Source organism: Artibeus jamaicensis, unplaced genomic scaffold (genome assembly GCF_021234435.1).
Source record: "Artibeus jamaicensis isolate MK-2021 breed Jamaican fruit bat unplaced genomic scaffold, CSHL_Jam_final contig_936, whole genome shotgun sequence".
Lineage (NCBI taxonomy): Eukaryota > Metazoa > Chordata > Mammalia > Chiroptera > Phyllostomidae > Artibeus > Artibeus jamaicensis.
Window position 1 is genome coordinate 987,530 of NW_026522017.1, and position 21,467 is coordinate 1,008,996.

Here is a 21,467-nt window from a genome sequence, read left to right on the forward strand (position 1 = left end):
TTTGTTTTTTCAAAAATAAAGGTAATTTACTAATTCATTTGTTTGAAGTGATGAGAAGCTACATTCAAAATATGTTTTTAAACGATGGAAAAAGGAAAAGGTTCTTTTACTACTACTTGGGTCTATATTTTAAAAATGCACTTTACATTCTATTCTTCTCAAATGTATTTTTCTTTTTCATCTACCTTATATTAATTTTGTTCATTTCTTTTCCACTATACATTATTTTACTGAATAAAATAAATGAGGAATAGTGCAAAGTTAGGCTGTGAACAAGTTTGCTGTGAATAAAACAAAAATAAAATTTCACATGTGGTTTTGCCAGCAAGAAAACAAAAGGCTTCTAAATAGCGTGAATAAAAATGTCTATTCAACATCTAAGAGTTGCTTTTCTCTCATTTTGGCTGACTCAGAAGCAAAGTGTTGTGGTACACAGCTTTCATCTACCCAACTTACTTCCTTAATTTTTTTTTGTGAGAGAAAGAAGGGAATGAGAGATAAAGAAAGAGAAACACTGATTTGTTGTTCCATATATTTATGCATCCATTGCTTGCTTCATGTACGTGCAGTGACTGGAGATCAAACCTGGAACCCTGACATATCAGGACAATGGTCTAACCAACATAGCTACCTGGCCAATGCTGCAATTAACTTTTTATTGCTGTAATTTGATTAATGTTGTATTTATTCAGTTTTAAAAATAGTATAAGGCTTATTACAATCCTGATACACAATTTTACAAAAATAATTCTATTTTAGAAGTATTCTAGCAATGTGTATTACTATGACTAGTAGACAACTGAAGTACTAGGAAAACATTTGTTTATCAGCCCAAGGAAGTAAAGTCTAACACAAAACAGTCATATCACTATGTTTATAAAACTGTCCTGATTGGTGTAGCTCAACTAGTTGGGCACCTTCCTGAAAAGCCAAGGGTCTCCAGTTTGATTCTCGGTCGAGGCACATGCCCAAGTTACGAGTTCAGACCCAGGATGGGGAGCATATCACAGGCAATTCATTGATGTTTCTCTCCCTCTCTTTCTTCCTCCCTTACCCCCTCTCTAAAAGTAAATAAATAAAATCTATAAATGAAAAAAAAAGAATTTAAAAATATATACTCATAAAACTGTTAAAAGGCATAAGAGAAAAACAAATATTCATTAAAACTATATATTGTATTTTCACTCATATCTTAGGACCCTAATATCTAACTATGTTAAAAACTATCAATTCAAGTTATTATTTGAGGTAAAGTTCATAAGATTAAAAAATACCTTTATAAATGGACTTGAAAACAATGAAGTAATCAACTTTCTGAGAAAAACCTTCCACAAATTGAAGCACAATTAACTGTATACAAATAACAACAAAAAAATGTATTGAATTAATACCCACTACATCTAAATTAAAACAAGAAATTTTGAAGTGCAAAGTTCTTAGCTTGGCAGGGACCAATATTCAAACCCCATCAAAATCAACTATTAGCTAGTGCTAATATTTACAAACATTAAACATAAGTGAAATATTTAAAGTATATCACCATTCTCACACCATATATGATGACATAATTGGGAAAATGGAGGATTCCTTCTGTATTGTCCATTGTAGAAATGGCCAACTTGCTATCAAGAGTGACTAAGTTTCCATGGTAAAAAAACTTACACTGGACCTTCCAATAATGAACAGGGTTATTTAAGAAACTAAGTAGTATGTGTATGTGTATAATTTTGTTTAATTATTATACAAAGTTTTGATGCTGTGTTTTTAAATAACTGAAGTATATTCAATAGCTGTAGCAAACTTCTGAGAAAAGAAAACAACGATAATAGAAAAAGGAAATTAAGCTCTGTCTTAGCAGGCTGATAGTGTAACATGCAGTGTATAATGCAAAGCCAGTAAAGTGTTTTGTTGATCCTGGAGGATAATTACCATTACTATAATTGAATAAGTAGGTGACAGAAATGCAAAATAGTGTTAATAGTACATGAATAAGATTCAAAAGACAGCTAAATAATATTCAGTTTTCTGCATAGTTTATAGTTTTGAATAGTTTAGTTTTCAAGATAAAAAATCCATAAATAAATCCAGTATAAATGTGAAAGTGCAATACATGACAAAGGTAGCTTTTCTAATCACAAATAGCAAATTATTTAAGAAATTTTACTGTCACAACTGAGTATGGATTAAGAAGAAAACAAATTGGATCCTATTACATTCCAAATAAAAGAATTAATTTGAGTTGAATTAAAAGTAATCTAAAATATCTAGGCCACTACATGATACAGTCAATGGATAGGTAAGACTTTTTGAGCTAAGCAAGAAACCCAAAACTTATAAAAGAAATCATAGACACATTTTACTATATGAATGTATTTATATCAAGCGATATTAAATGGCAAGTCAGCAGAAAGATGATAGAGTTGAAAAACTGTGAAGACAGGAATAGTAATATCTATTACAAATTGAAAAGAAAGGGTACTTGGTCCTGGCCAGGTAGCTCAGTTGGTTAGAGCATCGCCTGGATACACCAAGGTTGTGGGTTCAGTCTCCAGTCAGAGCACATACAAGAAGCAACCAGTGAATGCATAAGTAAGTAGAACAAATCAGTGTCTCCCTGATGCAGGCTTTGGCCAGCGGGGTCAGTGTGTTATGGCTGTGATGAACAAAGTCACACGGACTACAGAAGTCCTGTAGAGAAACAGAATAGCACAGCTGCTCTCTAAGTGAGAGAGAGGGCACTCCCACCCCTGCCTGGACAGGCTTTTATTGCTTTTCTGGGTACATTACATCGAGGATGGTCCTCATTTACTATGCACAGGTTCACTTTAGTGATTACCTTTTACAAATAACAAAGGAGAGGATGTTGCTAATCACTATAAAGAAAAGGATGTTTACAAATGTAAGGGGAAAAATGGTTGAACTGGTTACACTTATACTTGGGAGGTTTAGCATAGATTTAAGGTAGTTACTTTAAAAATATGCAGTAAACATTTGCTACCTCAATTCAGGGTATGGGAGTTTTAGCAAAAGGCAAACCTCAAAGCAGCCTAGGTACAATGCAGGCCTGATTCCCCACAGGAAAAACTGATCTGTGGGCCAGGTTCCTGTGTGCCACCTCACTCCCGCCAGTTTTCCAAGTTAGGAGCTAGGCTGTAATTGCCACTGCCACGCAGACTGGTTCCCTATACCTTTCCCCACCCCACTTCCTCTCTCTCTCTAAAATCAATTTTAAAAAAGAAAAAGGAAAGGATAATCAACCAATATATGGGTAAACAGGCCTTTAAAGAGGTACTTTCAATTGAAAAAATATGAACATTCACATTGAAATTTGATGCTGTTTTATTAAATGGTAAAAAAAAACCCTACATATATAAGAATTTCTATATGTGCGTATGTGATATAACTATTCTTTTAAGAATGTGAGTTCCAGCCAAGATGGAGGCATAGGTGGAAACAATGTTTATAAACAACAAATATTTAAAAACCAGAACACAACCAAAACAGAGAGAAAATTAAACTGCACCAAAGTCCAACAACAACAAACCATTTATCCAGACCAGTAAGAGGGGCAGAGTCAGCAGCTGGCGGAAGGGGGTTGCCCAGGAAAAAGTGGACAAACTGACTCAGGTGCACAGGCGGTGGTTGGCAGATCCCAGGCATGGGGTGGCAACAGGCAGACCCAGTGAGAGTGCAAGGCGGGTGGCTGACCACAGTCACACATTCATGTGCAGATAAACCAGGCAAAAAAACAAGCAGTGAGACAGACCATACAACCCAGGACTCCAGCAAGGGGAAATAAAGCCAAAAAGCACCAATTGGAAAAACTTTCGGGGGTCAAGGTGCCAGGAGAGGCTCCCAAACTCACTCCCAAACTCACAGAGCATTTGTTGGAGACACCCACAGGGTTATGGAGGGTGCACAAGCCCACACATCTGGGAACCAGCACCAGAAGGGCCCAATTTGCTTGTGGGAAGCAGCAGAGGGGACCAAAATCCAACAGCGAGCAGAAAAAAACCCATCGCCCCTCTCTGACCCCGCTCCCACATATAGTGTCACAGCCCAGCAACCTGGGTTGCCCTGCCCTGGTGAACACCTAAGGCTCAGCATCTCATATGTAATAAGCGCAAACAGACCAAAACATTATGGCTCAAGAAGAACAGCTCAAAGCTCCAGAGCCAGTACTTCTAAGCAACCAAGAGATAGCCAACCTATCTGATGAACATTTCAAAAACTGGTGATCAGGATGTTCACAGAACTGGTTGATTTTAGTTACAAATTAGATGAAAAATGAAGGCTTCACTAAATGAAATGAAGCAAAACACACAATAGTGATGGGAAGGGAACTGGGACTCATATCAAGGAAGTGGACCAGAAGGAAGAAAAAAATGACCAAACAGCAAAGAATGAAGAAACAAGAATTCAAAAACATGAGGAAAGGCTTAGGAACCTCCTAGACATCTTTAAACGTTCCAACATCCGACTTATAGGGGTACCAGAAGAAGAAGAGGAATAGCAACAAGTGGAAAACTTATTTGAACAAATAATAAAGGAGAACTTCCCCAATCTGGCAAAGGCAATAGATTTCCAGGAAATCCAGAAAGCTCAGAGAGTCCCAAAGAAGTTGGACCCAAGAAGGAACACACCAAGGCACATCATCATTACATTAGCCAAGATTAAAATGAAGGAGAGAATCCTAGAAGCAGCAAGAGACAAGGGGACAGTCACCTACAAAGGAATTCCCATCAGACTGTTAGCTGATTTCTCAAAAGAGGCCTTACAGGCAAGAAGGGGCTGGAAAGAAGTATTCCAAGTCATGAAATCCAAAGACCTACATCCAGCAAAGCTTTCATTTAGACTGGAAAGGGAGATACAGCGCTTCTCATATAATGTCAAGTTCAAGTTCATCATCACCAAGCCCTTATTATTTGAAATGTTAAAAGGACTTATCTAAGAAAAAGAAGATTAAAAAGATGAACAGTGAAAGGACAGCAAACTTACAGTTATTAACAACCACACCTAAAACAAAAGCAAAGTACGAGGACAGCTAGATCAGGAGCAGAACCATAGAAATGGAGACCACATGGAGGGTTAGCAACAGGGGATTTGGAGGAGGAAAAGGGGGGAGAAGGTAAAGAGAATAAGTAGCATAGACAATAGATAGAAAATAGACAGGAGGGAGGGCAAGAATAGTACGGGAAATATAGAATCTAAAGAATCTGTGACACATCGACAAGGGGGAATGGGGACAGTGGGTGTGCAGGGTGGAGGGGAATGAAGGGGGGAAATGGGACAACTGTAATGGCATAATCAATAAAACATATTTAAAAAAATTAAAAGAATGTATGACCATGAAGAAAAGAAAGCAGCAGGATGCTCACTAACTTTGCAAGAATGTTGTAGAGTAGTAAATAAAGATGGGAGAGCCAAATTAATGAAGAAAAAAATAGGAGGGGATAAAGCCAAAAAAAGTGATAGGACTATATACTAAAGTAGCTACTATGTAGGATATAATGGAGGGTTATAATAGGGGTTATACCCTATGGAGGGTTATATAGGGTTATACCCTATAATCCATTATAGGGTATAATGGATATACATTCTTATAAAATTGTGCACATGTGGACATAAACTTTTTTTAAAGATTTTATTTTTATTTATTTTTAGAGAGGGAGGAAGGGAAGGAGAAAGAAAGGGAGAGAAACATCTGTGTATGAGAGAAACATCAATGGGCTGCCCATTGTACACCCCCAGATGGGGACCGTCTTGCAACCCAAGCGTGTGCCCTGACAAGAATCAAACTGGTGACCTTTCAGTTTGCAGGGTGATGCCCAATCCTCTAAGCCTCCCAGTCAGGAATGAACATGAAAAATATTTAAGATAAAAATGGGGATGCAATCAAACTTGCCAAAAGAAATAACCAAAAAATTTATCAGTATTTGGATGCTCTTCTGCTTCCACTCACATAAAATGTAGTCTGAAGTGACTGGAGGCCAAACATAGTCCTCGATCATTATCACTCTAAAGTTGTGTGTGAATTTGCATGACTATATTAAAGGAACAGAGGTCAGTTCAATCTGGTTTTACAGGTTACTCTGGTGGCCAGTAAACTTTCTGTAATGAACCAAATCATAAATATGTTAGGCTTTTTGGGCCCATATTGTGTGATATCATGACTACTCAACTCTGCAGTTATAAGGTGAAACCACTCACAGACTTTGATGGTTTATTTTGTGTTAACATGGTGAGTCTAGAGTATCAAGTTATTTAATCAAACACTGATTTAGGCACTGCAATGAAGATAGTTTGTAAATGTGGTTCATATTTATAATGTGTTGACTTGAAAATATGATGAATCTCATCCAATCAGCCTTGAAAATAACAAAAACACCTTTCCTAGTTAAGAAATTCTCCCTCATGACTGCAACATCAACTCTTGAGTTTCCCACCTTCAGTTCTGACCTACATTATTTCAAACATGACAGTCCCCACAACCCTGTGAGCCAACTAGAGACACTAGATTAGATAGTTAGGTTGGTAGGTAGGTAGGTAGGTAGATAGATAGATAGATAGATAGATAGATAGATGGAGAGATATTGTATACTATTGGCTTAGTTTCTCTGTAGAATCTGTGCATAGGTGATACATAAACTAATGTGACTAGCTACATTCTAATAAAGCTATTTACAATAACAGGCGGTGGGTCAGATTTGGCCTATGTGCCATAATTTTCAAACCCTTAGTATCAACAATAACAAAATAAAGTTGCTTTTATGAAACACTCTCTGTGTTTCAGGCAGTGTGAAAGATGCTTCACGTACATATGGATTCAGGCTGATCCATTAATTGGGAATTATTCCTGATGGGGGCAGATATTCTGGAGCACTTATGTAAGCAGGAATGACCTTCCTAGAATCAGTGATATACAGACCATAAGCTTAAGTGTAAGGAGCTTCTCAGAGAGGATTTCATGGTGGTATGCTCTTTACTTGTATTATTTTATCTGTTGGCTTTGGGAATTGAACGTTTTGCTGCTAATTAAGCAGAAGTCAAGCAACAGAATGCCTTAAATATTCACCTATTGAATGTGGTACCTTTCAATTAAATTTGATAATGGGAAATTTAAATTCACTAAATCAGGGGTTTAGTGATTGTTTACATCAAAGGGATTCTTTACAACGAAGATTTAAAGCAAAGGACCTTTAATAATATTTCTTAGAAGAAAGAGTCCTCTATAGACTATTATTAAGTAATAATAAATACTACACATTTAAAGTTACCTATAACTAAATATTGATCCTTAAGTTGGATGATGCCATAAAGTTTCCTTTCTCCAGGTATGAATGAGATTCCCATTTGAGAAGAAATTGGCATCCTTTGTTTTCAACTGAAGGACTGCCTGTAAGCACTCTCATATCCCTAGTATTACCTCCTGTTCCTCAAATGTTTAATAGTCTACATTAAAAAAAGATTTGATTTACAAAAAGCAAATATAACCACACCTTTTCAAGATCACACCATTATACAAAGTAAAGGATGTCTATAAGACTGCCCTTGCTATAGAGAGGATTCTTAGGTTAGGATGAGGTATGATAAAAAGTGGGGAAAACAGGAAATTTGAAATTTAATATAAAAAAGAGAACTTTAACAGATAGCTGAAGAAATAAATAGTTTTATAAAAAAGTAAAGGGCTGTAATGACCATGAACAAATGGTAAATTTATAAAGTAGAAATGGAATAAATAAATAGTAGTAAGGCCCTAATTCAGAGAAGAAGCCAAGTTAAAAGGTAAATTAATGTGATCATGTGGGCAAATGGTAAACAAACATTTACTTACCAAAAGGTGTCTTAAAGAGAAAGTCAGCAAAGGAAGGCCCGGTAAGGAAATGCTACATAAAAAAAGGCAACCATGGAATCTGAGTTGGTCAGAACAGTTCTAATTTCAAATATTTTGCCTGTCAAATCATTTTGTTCTGATTTTTAGTTCAGAAAATATAGTCTCTAGCATACCTATTTATACACAGAATTCCCATAAAATTGTGTTTAACATAGGAAAACCTCAGTTATTTATTGATAATGATAATTTCCTGGAAATTCAAATCAGAGAAAGTACATAAAAAAATAACAACCATTCTTAAAGAATAAAACCTGCTTATCAGTGGTCTTTATCTATTTACTAGTATCAATAAGAAATGAGTCTGAAAAGGGTGTTTAGCTTAGAAAATTGGTGCCACACTCACCTCTGACGGTAACTTCAATGTTGGATGGGGATAAAGCCATAATCTGCCAAAATCTGAATCATCCTTGCCAGGTTTTGGGGTTCTTCAGAGAAGTGACTGATACCAGATTTGACTGCCATAGCTCAGGAAAATGGTGCAGTCATTCCTCTTAGCATATAATATACCTGAGAAGTTGAAAAAAACTATGTAATATCTAATCCCAGAAAGGCAGTATTTGCCGTGGTTTTGATATTGAATGTAAGAGCTAACAATCATCAAATGCTTACTATTTCAGGAACTGATGTATTATCTCTAATCTCTTTGAGAACCTTATGGGGTATCGGTATTGTTATTAGACCTAATTTTACAGGAAACCCAGGCTTAGCAAGGTTATGAACTTATTTAAGATAACAAAGGTAGTAAGAGGCAAGGCTTGGATGTGAACTCACGTAGTCCAGTGTTTCTGGGTGTGTATATCCATAACCACATAACTACAGGTATACTCAGTTTGGGGAAAAAATCAATTTTCTAAAAAGGGCAAAATGATTTCCTCAAAAGTAAACTGTGTTTCCTTTATCCTATACCACATGCTTAATCTTCAACTCACATCCTAAAAAGTTAGACTGCCATTTATGTGCCAACTTTAAATAATAATAATTCAACTTTAAATTTTTAACCTTTGTAATATTTTACAATATACAATAGTGAAGCATGGATAGTCTCTTAGCCTCCAAGGCAGAGAAAAATGGGGATGACAGTAATAGTGCATTCTCTTCCAATGAAAGGACAAAGAAATACATATAAACCTCACACTTCATTTATCAGAATTATTTGAATTCAATGACTTACTTAAAACAACCTAATGACATTGGTCACTTTAAAAATCAAGTGTTGTCAGCATATCTTTAAGTTTCAATATGTTTACTGGCAAAGAACTTTTGTTTGATAAATTACTCAAAACCTGCCCTGGCCAGCTGGTGTGGCTCAGTGGATTGAGCGCCTGTTTCTGAACCAAAGGGTCGCTGGTTCCATTTCCAGTCATGGCACATGCCTGGGTTGCAGGCCAGGTCCCTGGATAGGGACGTGGGGATGTGTGAGAGGCAAGAAGCCCATGTATTTCTCATACACATCCATGTTTCTCTCCCTCCCTTTCCATCTCTCTAAAAATAAATAAATATTTTTAAAAATTATTCAAAACCCATGTATCACGTAAATCCACAATATTATCAAGTCCACATAAATTGTGGCTTTTCCTTTAACTTACTTCCTTTGTATTACTATTCATTTACATCTTAGTTTACTACTTAGTTTTTTTAAAGTTTCGTCTAATCTCATCCTACGATTAAAAAAAACTCATGAGACCATTCGCCTGACAATTTTCCTTCCTCTTTCTAAATGGATGAAATTTTTACTGCAAAGTCTGTCACTACACTATCAAATATTAGTATCACTATGTAGAGAAACATGGACTGAAAAAGTACACCATCACCAAAACTGAATTAACGAAAAACCCATATAGTCCAGATCTGCTCCCACCCCAAAAAGGGGAGGGGTCACAGACATTAAAAAGGGAGGGCAGGGAGTGGGAGACTGGGAGGTTGGAGAAGGTTGTGCTTGACTCAAGTCCTTGCTAAACATTCCCTGCGCCACTATCCGAGAGCAAGAAAGAAAGGCTTGACGGTATTTCAAGTAGGGCCCTCCAGGTTTACAGAAGGCGGTAAAAGCCTATAGCCAAGACTTGGGTACCGGAGAGCCGCAGGGCTGGATCAGAGCCCCTGGCCGCCTAGGCAAGGGGGTGCCAGCTAGGGCCGGGCCTACAGTGCGTGGCTCCAGACGCCCCCACATTTGCTGGCCCAGCCGCGCCAGCCCTTCAGATAACCAGACGCAGCCGCTTACCAGTGGCGTCTCTCGCTGCCTCCTCCGGGCCAACCCGTCAACGGTTGCCGCAGTCAGAGCACCACCCCGCGGTGGGGTAGTCGAGTCTGCCGGTAGCTCTCAGATCCCCACAGCGCCGCCACTCTCGCGAGATGCCGGCGAAGTCCGGGACCTCGGAGGAGGAGGAGAAGGGAGGGGCATTTAACGGTGGCAGCTAGTTCAGTGCCGGATCAGGGAGAGGGGCGGGCGCCATTGTCCTTCGCAGCTGACTCCTCTCTCTCCAAGTCCGAGAGTTCTAAGGAGGAAGGCGGTGGTGTGGTCATTAGCGAAACACACCTTATTCAGTGCCAGCTCCGGAGCAGAGGTAATAAGCTGCGGAGCTCGGGCTTCTTCTAGGGGAGGTGGTTCTAGCTGAGGCCGCGGGTGGGGGAGGGGAGAGAACGAAGTGCAGGCCTGGGGATCTGGAGGTCGCTTCCTGCTAAGCACGATGGGGTGGAGGAGCTTGATTCGTGACCGCGGGTATGGAGGGGTTCTGGTCGCAGGCCCCCTCCACCGGTGGCCTTCTGTTGGGAGGTTATGCCGAGTTGAGGGAAGCAGATTTGTAGTCTTTAGACGCCTTGTGGGTGAGGGCTAGGGGCTTTCGCCATAGGCAGCGGCCTTTCGATTTGGGGTACGCAGGACGCAGGGTCCCGCCAAGCGCGGCGGACCGGTCACGAGGGTGGTACTACATTTACGCGGAGTTGAAGGCGGGGAGGCTTGGGGCTCTGCCCACCCAGCCTCGTATTGAAGGGGCTTTCTCAGCCCCCAGGTGCGGTGAGTCTTTAGGTTCCTCAATGATCGATCCTATTCTTGAATATCGTGATTCTTGGGGAGTATTTTTTGTTTTGTGGTAAATTATGTGTGTTTCAAATTGAAATAGGTGATAATATGCATAAAAATGGACCTGTTGATGTAAGAAGTAAAAAATACGGAAGCCACCAGTAGTGGAACACTCCCTCATTTTGATGAAACTGCGTAGTGAAGACTTGAGAACGTGTACACACACATACACAAAATACTATAATTGATAACTTTTTTTCTGTATACTGAAGTAGGTAATATATATGGAAAATCTCTGTTTTGGCAATAAATCCATCACTAGAGTCCTTTGGCACTATTAAAAGTAAATGTGCCAAGTGATATTAAATTTGGTAAAAAAAAATTTTGACTTTTGTAGGACTTTTTACTGACTTTCCTTTGTTTATTATTTTAAATCTCCCATCTCCTATTTTCATCCATCCATTTCTGTACAGAACTAAAAGGTATTGTTAAAGATGAATTACTGACTTAAAAGTCAAAAACAGTATACTGTTAAGGCAGACATATAGTGGAGGTTTTTTTATGACCTGGAGTCAGTATTTTATTTACAGCTCTACAGCATTTTGTGAAACAGCATGGTGTATGAAGCTTTAGAGTCAGAAGAACTGGATTCGAGTCTTGAATTTTGCCATAAATTATTTAATTTCTTTATTTTCCTTAGAAATACAGCAGTTAAGTCCTAGACCAGAGGTAAGGATTAAGTTAGATGGGGCAGTGTATAACAGTCAACATAATACATGTAGAATCAATTTTAAATGAATACAAACAATTTGAATTGGTATCTAAAGTCCAATTGATTATATTCATGAATTCTTGTCTGAACAACCTTGAAATTGTATTCTGCCTGTAATGTCCCCCACAGATTGCTGACAGCTTCACACAATATATATTTATGTAAATTCTCTACTACAAATGTGTGAAATTCGTACTTAAGTACAAGTGATTTCTTTCCACATTAGCAAAAGAGCTTATTTTTCAAGATAAAGCACAAAAACGCCTCCATATAGAGTGCATGTATGTTTTACTTGAAGTCATCATGTAATCAAATTGAATGTAAAAAGTCATCCATGGCACTCATGAAGCTGATTTTTAATTAATCCTGTATCCACTTCACAAAAGTTCTTCAACTGGTATATGTTCAAGAGTTACTCACATTTTACTGTTATATTTTAGGGGAAATAGTTGTAATAGTGCAAATAATGTTTTACATTATTTTATAATTTGTTATTTGTTGTATCCTGGCTTCTAGATTAAGGCTTCACATTTCAAAAATGAGCTTGACACACCACATGCCTTACGCAACTCACAGATTAGTCATCAGACTAAGGTATAAACAAATGCTACTGTCTTAGTATAAGGACACAGTAGTACCTTGGGAGCACAGAGGAGGTGTGTTTAACCTTGGGGAAAATTTAACAGTTATTGCTTTAACTAAGATGACAAGGATGACTTAAGAGGTTGATAAGGAAATTATAAAGTCATAGTATCTTGATTTGTTTTAGTAGTGGACAGTTTGTTCCCAATAGCTGAAACAAATTGCAAAGTTAGAGCAGGACATGAAAGACCTTCTTTAGTGTTTTACAAAGTTAGTGCTCTGTGCTAACTTTGTAAAAGTTAGCTATAGCTAACATAGAGGACATGGAGAGCTATAGCATCTCTAAACCAAATAAAAATGGTTTTCAGATTATCTTGGCTGATACATACTTCTGTTACTATGGATAATTGCCAGTGCTAATAATAAACAGTGGGAAGTGCACAGGCCTCCATCAAACCTCATTTTTATTTTTAAAAGTTTTTAATTTTAATTCTCACCAGAGGATTTGTCTACCAATTTCTGAGAGGGAGAAAGAGAGAGAAACATTGACACATCAAAACATCATTGTTTGGCCAACTCCTGAATGCACCCCGACCAAGGACCAAACCCGCAACCTAGGCACCTGCCCAAGCAGGAATTGAACCCACAATCTTCTGGTGGAGGGGAGGACTCTCCTACCAACTGAGCCACCAGGCCAGGGCCAAACCTCATTTTTTTACCAACAAGTTAAACTTAAGAACTAAGGAATCTAAGTAACAGAATCAAGAACTGATCACATTAACATGATTACAATTTAAAGTGAGTAAGATTTTGGGTTTATCACTTTATCATTTTGAGTTTCCTCTAGATCTACTTGATCTACTCAAGATCTACTTGAATGCAATTTACTACAGCAGGATTGTATTACAATGAAATAGTTTATCTTCTCACAAGTCATTGTTTTATCCCCAAAAATCTATGTTTAATACAGTTGCTAATCATAAGATAAACCCCAAAGTGGGAGGATAAAATTATAATTTGAGAGTTGGCTTGGGTTTAATTTTCATTGACCTTAATTTTTAACTTCCGTAGTCTGAACTCATGGTCAAAGCTGGTTTTTCTTGCCCTCTTTCTCTGTGGCTCTACCGGTTAGACTAGGTAAGTTGAACACCTGATTTTAAAATCACTACTGGCCTACATTACATATACCCACTATTGTCATCAGGTTTAAAAGAGGGCAAATTTTTAACCTTAAAAGCTAATTCTAATCTTTCCATTATGATTATTATACTTGAATGTAATATATTTCTCACTTTTCCAGAAAAATCCCTAAAATTGTTTCTACTTACAGAATGAAGATTGAACCTTGAGACTTAGGGTTTTTAAATACACTTAAAAAAGGAGAACAGATTATATCATAAAGTACTGGAGAATAGACTTAACATCATATTCATATTTTCTCATGGAGATATTAAACTTTTATCTGTTTTTTTAAGATGGGTATATCTTTGTGTCTTAAGTATTCGTCAGCTTAAAAAAAAAACCTTTTAAAAACCCAAAAGACTGCTTTCTTCATGTGACCACCCATAGCTTCCATATCTCCATGTTCACTAGGATCAATAAAATAACTAGGATTTCTTATTGAGAAAAATATCCCCCCCAGAAGCAGATTTTTTTTAATAAAAGAATGTACCAAGTAGAAGTAAATAATGGAATTGTAGCTATCTTTGTTCTTCTGGAAGGTGATTGGCAAGCACGATACAGTAGTATTTTTGCAATAGCTCTGGCATTCATGACATGAATTTATTGTATAGTAATGTTGTACTTCAGGTAATTCAGCAACTGCAACTCATCTGATACTTAAGACATTCTAAAGTACACCCTGAAATAGAATCAGATTTTTCTTAGAAACTGATGTCATAAAAGGAAAGTGAAAAGTTAGGATAAGTTTTGAAGCTTTATCACTTCATAGCAAACCTCAAAATCTGGTGGATTAAAACTGCTGTTCACTTTTTTTTTTTTTATTTTACAGTTTTGTGTGCCTGTTGGGCGATTATACTGGTTTTGCCTGGGTTCACTCATGTACCATCATTCAGCTGGAGGATTTCGAAGGCTGGAAGGTTCAAGATGGCATCACTGACATGACTGGCAGTTGGTGTTGCTTAATATTTAGATTTTGCACCATGTGGTCTTTTATGATTTGGCTGTCTGTAGACAGCCACCAAGAGGGCAAAGTAGAAGCTATCAGACTTCATACAGCTTGGAAAATAATATAATGTCACTTAACACTGCACTTTTTTGTTGTTGTTTTGTGTTTTTTTACCCTTAATGCTCATTTCAGGGATATGTTTTTATTGATTTTTGGAGGGAGAGGAGGAAGGCGGGGTGGGGAGAGAGAGAAACATTGATTGGCTGCCTCCCACAGGCGTCCCAACCAGGGGGTTGAACCTAGGTACTCCTATGTGCCCTTACCTGGAATCAAACCCAACAACCTTTTGATGTTTGAGATAATGCTCCAAACAATTGAGCCACCTGGCCAGGGCAGTGCTACACATTCTTTCAGTCAGAGTAAGTCTTGAAAAAGGATCCTCCACTGAAGGGGTGAGGAATTACGATTTTATCTCTTCTGGGAAGACCAGGAACATCACAATATAAAGGGGGTGTACTTACAACATTTTAAGAAGAGGTATCCTTAACAATGTTGTGATTGGGATTTGCTTTAAAAGAGAGAATGGTAAAATAAACAAGATGGGTGAATTGTAGATTGGTACATGGGGGTTCATTATTATCTCTACTTTTCTGTATGTTTGAAATTTTTATCTTCCACTTAGTATTTACTAGAACAGTACTTTATTGTTTAGTATTTATTATTTTCTTTGTGGAATGTAAATAGTAAGGCATGTAAACAAGCAGTACAGAAATTCAGAGAGGGAATTATTCTTAGTTCTTTATAGGTTTTATTGTAATGTAAGTTGTAAAAAAGTCTCATTTGCAAATAACCATTTCTCTTATTTATCAAAGATGAAGTGCATTAAAGAAATTTGGGAAAACTAAGTATATTAAAGAAGAAACCAAACCCATTCAGAGACACATTAACATGTTAATAATGGCTATTTTCAAATTTCTATGCATGTACTTATATAAGTAAGGTCTATAAGTTTCTTTACCATGTAGTGACTCTTCCTATACAGAATCTGAATGACTTTATAAAGTCTTTTTTTAAACTATATGTTAAAGTAAAAATTAAATAATGAAAGAGCCATTAGAATGTCTGCTAAGCTGTTTACATGGAAATCTTTTAACGCTGGTGGTATTGCTCAATAACAACTAGTGTTTGCTAAATACATACTGTGTGCCAGCAAAGTTCATATTACCCGTGAAGTTGGTACTATTATTATGCCCCTTTTATGGGTAAAGAAATTAGGCACTATAGAGTCATAGCAAGTAAAGGACAGACATCAAAGCTTGCACTTATAACTATCATATTTCTGCAAATAGTTAGAAGTTAGCTTATGTGCTAAAAATTGAGCAGTGTTTAATTTGTCTTGCCTAGCCTCAGTTTCCTGTTTTGGAAAAACTACCTTTATTAATGGATATATTTTCAATAAAGGAAAAGTGTTAGGTGTGGGCTGTAATATTTGGAAATTATGGATAGATATATATCCATATATATATATATATATATATATATATATATATATGGGGCCCATATATATATATATGGGGCCAGGGTTCTTTTGATAGTCTGGTTATTTTATTTATGACTACTGTGTGACTCTTGACAGATCCTGAACAAGACTGTTACTATAGTAACAGAACACAGCAATCTAGAGTGATGGGAGAGGATACATACTATTTGAGAGGTACCTTTTTTTTAAAGATGGATTTTTATTTTTATTAAGATTTCATTTATTTTTTTAGAGAGAGGAAGAGAGGGAATAAGAAAGAGAGAGAAACGTCATTGTGTGGGTTTTTTTGTGTGTGTGTGCAGCCTACTGGGGACCTGGCCTGCAACCCAGGTATGTGCCCAGATTGGGAATAGAACTGGTGACCCCGTGGTTCGCAGGCCAGTACTCAATCTACTGAACACCACCATCCAGGGGTGGTGCCTTTTAAAGCAGAGTAAACAAAAAGCATTTGAACATTGTGCTCACTGATCTTCAGATCTTCAGAATTAATAGCTTTTCAAATTTAGTAAACTTAAAGTCCAAACCCTACTTGATAGACAGCTTGTGGTGCTCAAAACTTTACTCTTTGGTTCACAGGCTAGCACTCAATCCACTGAGCCATACCAACCAGGGCAGAAAGCTTTACTCTTAAATGGGGTAGTAGACCTCTTTTGCTCCTATATATTGCCTGAAGTTTTTCAGTTTACTTTTTCATAATGCCCCAAATTCTACTAATTATGTAATCAGTGGAGGGGAGTGGCACTAAGACTGACTAGAAGGTACAGTACAAGCAGAAGGCACTAAGGTGTATGTGTATGTGAAAAAGTAAATAGATCAGTGTAGATGATTGAAAATATATTGTCATCCCAGACTGTTCTATGTTTTCAAAACTATTTCCAACATATTTCTAGACCTTATTCGAGCCCTTCAGACTCCTCATTCTTTAAAAACCAAGTCATCTTGGTGTGTTTCTTTGGCCTCCACTACATAGACATATATATATTTGTTCGTCAGTGCTCTGAATAATTCCTCCCTCCTCACCATTCTTTTCTACTTGAGCTGTATTGAATCTGCCTTCTATCCATTTGTTTTGGGCCCTTACTAATTTGTCTTGGATCCACTGTCTCTGTTCCTAATAACTTGTCCTTAATACTGATTTACTTTGAGTTTGTTTATTTGATTAATTTTAACTGATGTTGTTTCAAAATCTTTAGTAGCTCCTAAGCCTATAGGTAAATTGGTAGTTTTTCCCCGTGGTTCTATAAGGACAGTGTAATTAATTACTGAATTTCAGTGTTGCAACAAATGCAGGAAGCTGTATATGAATCTATACTATTGAGGGTTGGCAAAACTAGGTAAAGGTTTGCTAAGACTACTGGTAGTTTCATTTTTGCAAAATAATCATCAGGAACATAATTTCTGGGATACTTAAGGAGAAAAACAACCTGCAAAGTACAATAGTGAAAAGCTTCAAAACCATTGCCTTATTAAAGCACAAACTCCTGAGCAAGGAATATAGGATTGCCTGTACAGTCTGGATATAATCTACTTTTATTTATTCTCTCAGAGCCCTTTCTGTTCCTCTTCCCTCTTTAATGTCTTCAATTTCACTCCTCATACTTAACATTCTTCAACATGCTTTAGTATTTTTATGCCTTCTTCTTTTTTCTGTTTTCATTCTTCAGAGATCAACTCATATGTTACCTCCTCTGAAGTCTTTTTCATCTGGGACTTTTGGTTGCTCATTCAGTACTCCTATAACATTTTCAGATTTTTCTTAAGTATGATTTTCAGTAGTCAGGTGTGAGTATCTAATCTAATGATTAGTATAATTGCTAATTATTCTAGTTGGTGTTTATTGGGCTTTTGACACTGATCCTTCATCATTTTTGGAAATTTTTAGCCAATATCTTAATTTTTTCTCTGCTCTAGTTCTTTCCTTCTATAACTCCAATTAAATGTACAAAAGACTTCATGACTCTTCCTCATTGTGTCTTAAATCCTGTCCTGTATTTACTATCATGTGTTTTTCCATGCTTCATTCTAGATAGTTGGTTTCTAGCTTATTTCCCAGTTCCCTAGTTTTTCTAACTTTGCCTTGTTTCCTGTTAAAGTCATCAGTTTCCCACTTTGCTAACATTGGGGTTATCTCTTCTTCTGGTTTCATTGATTCTTCTCTCTTGACATTCTTGTGTGTGTTGTAATTTTTTGTTGAATACCAGACATTATCAATAACACCAGTAGAGACTGTGTAAATTAAAAAAACAGTAGAGGCTGTTTATTAGTTTTGCCTGAGTATGGATACACTCTACTTCTGTCAGACTGTTAGTGTGGTGGGTTGAATTGGTTTTGTCTGTCCTTGAGCTGGATTTGAGCTTTATTAATTGCTTTTTTATTCCCTTTTTTAAATTTAAACCTTCATAGTGCTCTATTAATGGACTGCCAAACCGTGTGGTGCTTAATGTGAGGCCCAGAATGCTAGAGTATTTTTTTTCCAGTATTCTTTCACTAACCTCAACTTCCTGTAGTCCCTGCACATCTGTACCACAGAGGAGTCAGGCTGTTTTAAGTTCCTGAGCAGTAGACCTGTTGCTGCTTATTTGGAGCACAGCTCATGGTGTTCTTAGTTCTATGCATCCTCTTCCATTCTTCAGCAGGTTCTGTGCCTTATTCTCAAAGATGGGGTTGTCCTAAGATTTTTGACCTTCTCCCTGCTTCTTAGAGTCTAGAGTGCAGGCACATGCCACTGCCCATGTCCCTTCTAACTGATCTCTGCCTTGTATTGGTGGAAAATCTTGGGTAGGCAGGTTTCATAGCCCTTTAAGGGCCTAAAGACAACTGCCTTGTATTAGTGCAGAGTCCTTGCAGAAAGTGGCTTTCCTACTCCTTTCCTAGTAACAGCTGATACTACCTTGTACTCATTCAAGGTTTGGAGTGTGTATGAGTGTCTTCAGGTTCTCCTCTCAAACATAGGCAGGGACCCATGTGGTCATACTATAGAAAGTGAGACTTCAGATCTGCTGTTTGTCCTCATTCTTCTAATGAGCACCCATTGGAGACCTGTGGAAAAGATGTCTTACATTAGGGCTCCCAGAGTTTCTAAACTGTCACACTAGCAAACATTTGGCCTTTAGGGATTTAAGAGTTCAAGAAAATTTGGCTATTTCTTATCTGTTTTGGTGGCCACCTTTGTCCTATCTCTCCTCGTTGGAGGGGCTTGCCATTCTTTGTAGTTCATTTCACCCGGTTGCCTTGCAGCCTCAGTTCTAGTGTACTCAAGAAAAGTGATTTAATAGATTGTCTGATTTACTCTTGTTATGTTAGAGTAGGACTGATGTTCTCTTGTGGCTGTCTATATACCAAGCAGAGATGAAACACTCCCAAATTTGATTTTTGTTTTGCTTGAAAATACTCAAGCAGAGAAAAGTTGGGAGAATAGTAAAATTAATATCTGTATAACTTCACCTACATTCAGTGTAATCATTTGCCTTACTTGCTTTATATAGGCTATATATATACTCTATATATATATATACTCTTACATATTGTACTTTCTAAAATATATTAAGTTATTTAATACTAAGTTGCAGGCATCATGACAGTTTACTAAAATTCAGTCTACATTCATACTTCGTGTTGTATGAATCAGGATCCAGCCGAGGTTTATACATTGCATTGGAGTTTGTTTCTTTAGTCTCAAACTGGAATAGTATGGTACTTCCAGTTTTTCCTTTGTGACATTTACTTTTTGGTAAGTCCAGACCAGTTATCCTACAGAATATTCTGTTTTGCATGCCTTCATTGTGGTATCATTTACGTTTGTTTATGTTAGTGTATGTTTCAGTTCTAAAAATTAAGTCCGTTTTTCACATGAGCTTTTTGCATTGTTCTCTTCCTTACACATATTTTTAAGCTTTCTCTTTATTTAAACATTGTAAATATATAATTGTTTTATATAATCTACTTGAAATACTTGATTTGACTTTTTTTGTCTTGTATATTGCATCTCAAGGACTTTGTTTTGGTGCCCCATGCTCAGTATACTTGAAAGATTATAGAAATAACCTGAAGACTAGCATGAAGTCACATTCCTCCACAAAGATTTGTGTTTGCTTCTCTGGTTCTTGGTAGCTTACTAGGATGATACCACCTTAAACCCAATACAAGGTTTGAACTTCTGTTTACTATTCAGGAAATAACAATGTTAGTTTCAAATCTGCACAAGAACCAGTTTGCATCTGATTTAACTTTTAACCTGTTTTGGGGGACTTTTTGGAATTCAGCTAAGATGAGGTGGCCCTTAGATTTCTAATGGGCCACCTCATTTTAGGCCCGTATGTCCTGAGCTTTGATTTCATGAAATTGGCAAAAAATTTAAATTTTTTGGAATTTACAAATACCCTCAGGACATAAGAGGCTTTTGTACTTTCATGAACTTTTGGATTCCCATTTTCCCTTTCATATCGACCCAGTAATTCCTTATTATCTTGTCAACCCTTCATTGCTTTTAAAAGAATGTTCTTTATATTTAATCTAACATTTTTTATTATTTTGGGGGAAGGCTTGATTTGAGTAATCTGCCATTATTAAGAACTGAAGATTCTTTTCCATAGCATTTTGTTTATATATATTTACTATTATATGCTGTTGTAGTTATTTATTTAATTCCATTCACTCCTGTTATCCCTGAAATATGAGTTTGGAAAATAGGCTTTACTACTTACTGCATTCCTAGAGTTTACCATCCCGTGTGGTGTACTCAAGGTACTTGGTAACTTGACTCTTAAAAATTGAGCTAAGTCTAGGGTTTTTTTCAGGTGGTAGTTGGAAATTAGATGGGGAAGGTAGGTGAGAATTCTGGATGTTGGGCCAGAGATTGAGATTTCTAAGGTAGTAGAAAACAGTTGAAAGTTTGATTGGGAAATGGTGCCATTACTGGTAGAGTAAAATATGAAAGAAGAAAATGTGTAGATTAATGATGACTTCCCTTTGGACAAAGCCTAACATGGTTCTATTATAGACAAACTTTGTTGGTTTACCCAGCGTAGGCCTGATAGCCAAGTAAAGCCTTGTTGAAAAACACTGTAAAAATAAATTTAATATTGTCTGTATTCTAGTGTAGGTGGTGAGATAGTTTTTCAGTTGCATTTAGCATGTGAGTATGAGATCTTGATACCTTGCAGATAATATCAGATAGAGAATCACTTAGAAAATCTTGTGTGTCAGGCAATGATATAGAATTCCTTAAGGCTTTTTATGTTGATTAAGAGAAAATTTAAGGAAAAATTATTTCCACAGAATATATTTGAATTGTGCTGTTTATAGGAAGGGGAAACTTCTTTTTTGGTATAAAGATCCTCTATAGTGTTCAGCAGGCCACCAAAAACATGAAGTTGCTTAAAAAAGCTCTTCAAAGAGTTTCCTTGGGAAGCCCAGCAAAATAAAATTATTTATGAAACAAGTAGTCAAATTTTTTAGTAGCTCATATGTCATACATTTATGAGATGGACAGAAAGCACAGATTGTGGAGTTGGGCCCTGGCCAGATTGCTCAGTT

General features: G+C 37.0%; 2 protein-coding genes across 26 annotated transcripts in view; one reads left to right on the forward strand and one right to left on the reverse strand.

The window, feature by feature from the left end:
* The window catches only part of BAZ2B (bromodomain adjacent to zinc finger domain 2B), a 372,986-nt gene extending 362,755 nt beyond the window's left edge, over nt 1-10,231 (reverse strand). For 16 of the 19 annotated variants that reach the window (XM_053655132.1, XM_053655147.1, XM_053655146.1 and 13 more), the window contains exons 1-3: nt 10,113-10,230; nt 8,238-8,401; nt 7,835-7,886 (exon numbers count right to left, since the gene is read on the reverse strand). The gene's annotated coding sequence lies outside the window, so the exon portion shown is untranslated. Of the gene's footprint in view, nt 1-7,834; nt 7,887-8,237; nt 8,402-10,112 lie in introns of all 19 variants that reach the window. The other 3 variants (XM_053655131.1, XM_053655133.1, XM_053655152.1) reach the window with 2 other exon arrangements.
* Nucleotides 10,232-10,297: 66 nt separating this feature from the next.
* MARCHF7 (membrane associated ring-CH-type finger 7) overlaps nt 10,298-21,467 on the forward strand; it is a 53,044-nt gene continuing 41,874 nt past the window's right edge. For 3 of the 7 annotated variants that reach the window (XM_037140438.2, XM_037140439.2, XM_053655156.1), the window contains exon 1: nt 10,347-10,455. The gene's annotated coding sequence lies outside the window, so the exon portion shown is untranslated. Of the gene's footprint in view, nt 10,456-14,275; nt 14,395-16,028; nt 16,107-21,467 lie in introns of all 7 variants that reach the window. The other 4 variants (XM_053655153.1, XM_053655154.1, XM_053655155.1 and 1 more) reach the window with 4 other exon arrangements.